Source organism: Protopterus annectens, chromosome 16.part0, assembly GCF_019279795.1.
Source record: "Protopterus annectens isolate FY-2018-M chromosome 16.part0, PAN1.0, whole genome shotgun sequence".
NCBI classification, from domain to species: domain Eukaryota; kingdom Metazoa; phylum Chordata; order Ceratodontiformes; family Protopteridae; genus Protopterus; species Protopterus annectens.
Window position 1 is genome coordinate 4,555,921 of NC_056750.1, and position 3,359 is coordinate 4,559,279.

Here is a 3,359-nt window from a genome sequence, read left to right on the forward strand (position 1 = left end):
TGTGAGCCAGATCGCTATCCACCGGGTGACATACAGGTTTGTACCTAACCTCTTGAGTTTGTCAGCAATGCCTGAGTGGGGTATTGGTAGTGTGAACAATTTTGCCCTCATCAATTGCTTTGGTGACCTTCTCAAAGAAGTCCACCAGGTCAAACCAAACTGGATTGGGTCAAGTGTTTGGAGGTTTATTATATATCTATATAATAAATCTCCATGATAATTCCTTCCATGGCTTTACGTATAAGACTAGTGAGATTTATGAATCTGTAGTTTCCAGGGTCTGTAGATGGCCCACCTTTGTGTAGAGGGGATGACTGTTGCCTTTTTTCATTCATGAGGCACGAAACCTGTTTGGAGGCTATAGTTATAGTAATTCCAGAGGTCCTGATAGGTCATGTTTCATGCTATTTAGAAGGCATGACGGGATATTGTCTGGGCCCATTGATGCAGTGTTCTTGGTCCTAGAGAGAGCATTAAGGACCTGTTCCCTAGAGATAGTAGGGGGAGTTATACCTGATGATATTTCCTGAGGGAAGGTTGAAGGGGAGAGAGGGGCAAAGCTGGAGCTGAATTTATCAGCCAGGAGGTTTGCTATGTCTTCTGGCTCCATACAGGTGGCTCCATTTACAATGAGCCCTGCACACAATTGTGTATTGCCTTTGAGGTTGCAGACATAGCTAAAGAATGCTTTGTGGTTGTCCTTGGCCTGAGAGGCCAAACTTACCTCAAATTTGGCTTTAGTAGACTTTATTTGTCCTCTGAGTTGTTTGTTTAGTTTGATGAGAGTGCATTTATCCTGCTGGGTGCTGCACCTCCTAATTTTTGCCATGATTTTCTTCCTCCTGTTATACAGCTTATTGAGTTTGTGATTCCACCAGGGTGGCTTGTTTTTTGAGTTAGTTCTGTACTTCTTCCTGGTGGGTATAACTGTCTCTATGCAGCTATTAACACGCTTGTACAGGATTTCTGTGAGCAGTTCTGCAGAGGCAGCAGTATTCTAAGGGTTTATGGGGACTTGAAATTTTGCCAGGTTCTCACTTAATAGCAGGAGGTTATCCATAGAACAGTTCCTGAGTATTCCAGGTTTAGCTGGGGGTCCAGGTTTTATTTTTACTTCAAAGACGACCATTTTGTGGTCTGACCTTACCAGGGAAGGCAATGCAGTAGGAGGTGTACAGCACTCTCCCATATTAGTGAGGACCAGATCCAGTATGGTTGCACCCCTGGTTGGTGTATTGACTATCTGGTCCAGGGTGTCTGTGTTTACAAAATCCAGGAATCTCTGTGCACGTACGTTTGGTGTCATATAGGATTCCCAGCTAATAGTGAGGCAATTAAAGTCACCCATGAATATGGTATTGGGTTGGATGGTTAGTGATTCTAATAAGTTTAAATACATGGTATGGGTTTCTTGGGTCATAGAGGAGGACCTATAGTTTGCAAGGAAGTGGTATTGGATTTTGCTTATGGGGATTTGAACATGCAGCAGCTCAAGTGCATTGCCCTGTTTGACAGCCTTGAAGTATATTTATCTTTGATGTAAATAAAGATACCTCCACCTATAGTCCCTGCCTGTGAAGTAGCTGCCTTAAATGTGTGGAAGGCATTATAACCTAGCACTGTCTGTGTGCTCTCCGTGGCTTTAAACCATGTCTCAGTGACCATACAGATGTCAGCATTCTCTAGGGAAAACAGAGATTCTAGGGAGCTGAGTTTTTTGTTTAGACTCCTAACATTGAGCAGTAACACCTTTAGATTTTCTTGGTTTTGATTTGCTATGTTGGAAGTACATTCAGTTTGGCATTGCCTAAAAAAGGCACTATGGGGTAAGACAATGTTTTAGCTAATATTTGAAAGCCTAGAGGGGAGAGGTGTAGACCATCCCTAACAAAGCAGCATGGTCTGTTTACCATCTCCTTCCACGTTGGCAAATATTGCACCCCCTTAGAATGACACCAGAAACTTAACCAATTATTAAAGTCAATAATATTTTGTTCATATTGTGGCACCATTCTTGGAGAAGGTAAAATGCTGCTCAATGCTAGGCTCATACCAGCCTGAGACACATATTCAGAGAGCTCCATGATGTCTCTCTTCATATAGTCGAGGCAGGTGTGTCTGAGGTCATTTACTCCCACATGGACTATGACTGAGTCATATTGGTAATTGTGGTCCAATGACCTGAATGCCTGTGTAATGTGGTGGATCCTAGCCCCTAATAAGCAACTGACCGTGACATTCTCCCTACTCAGCCTGGTGGGAGGGACATCAGTGTACTTCATGATGGAGTCTCCAATGACTAGCATGTTGGATTGTGTGGTGGCTTGCCTAATAGACTTAAAGGTAGAGGCTCCACTAGATGAAGCTCTATGTGTTAATGTGCGTGTTGTTTTGAAAGAGTGCATTTGGGGCTGCTGAGGGTATTTGTTATGTGTACTTCATCTAGGAGGTCTTCTTTATGGTTTAAGAAGGTTACAGTTAAGTGCATCAGCATATTTGAGTCAATATGTCTGCTTTGAATTGTACGTGATGGGTGCAGCATGTGTACTACTGACAACCTTATTGATATTAGGAGTACTTTTATGTGAGAGCTTTGCCTCCAGTGAAATTGTGTAAATACATCTCTCACATACCATATCAGTTTCTTTGAGAATTAACTGGTTGTCAGTAAACATGAGGCAATTTCTGCATTGCCTAAGGATGCCCATACCCACCAAGCTGGTGATGGAGAAGTTAGGAAAGTTCATATTCACGGCAACAGACTTTTTTTTTTATTGATTAGACAGTTGGAGTGAGAATTTCAATCACTGTCAGGAGTGTCCGGTTTGCAACTATGTGGACAGTGCTTATCACTGCAAATTAGTTGTCTTGTATGCAACTAGGTGCTGGAGAAATTTCAATTGTGCTTTTATAGGAAAAATGTCACTCAAGGTGTCTGAGTGTATACACAGCACTGCCAAATCCTTGAGGGGAAACTAATACGTAGACCCTGAAAATTTAAGGATGAAGTGTTTAGGCGGATATTCTGAAGTTAGAAACAAATAAGCAGTACTTACTGAAAACAAAGAATTGGTTTGTCAAGAAAGATGAAAAGAGGGTAGTTGCATGAATGGCTACTACTAATGCTGGTTTCACCACACCTTCACTCTGTTGGCATACAGTACTCCTTTGCTTCTTCTCTAACCAGAAGCAAAATGTTAGCACCAATCCCAAGATGAGAAGCAGGACACAGCCTGTTTAGTGATCCATAGTCTTGTCCCAGATGATGTAAGAGTCTGTGGGCTTGTAGCCTTTTCCTGGTAGATGCCCTGAATAGCAACCAGACCTTACGGAATATAATATGGCTCTAAAGAAACAGC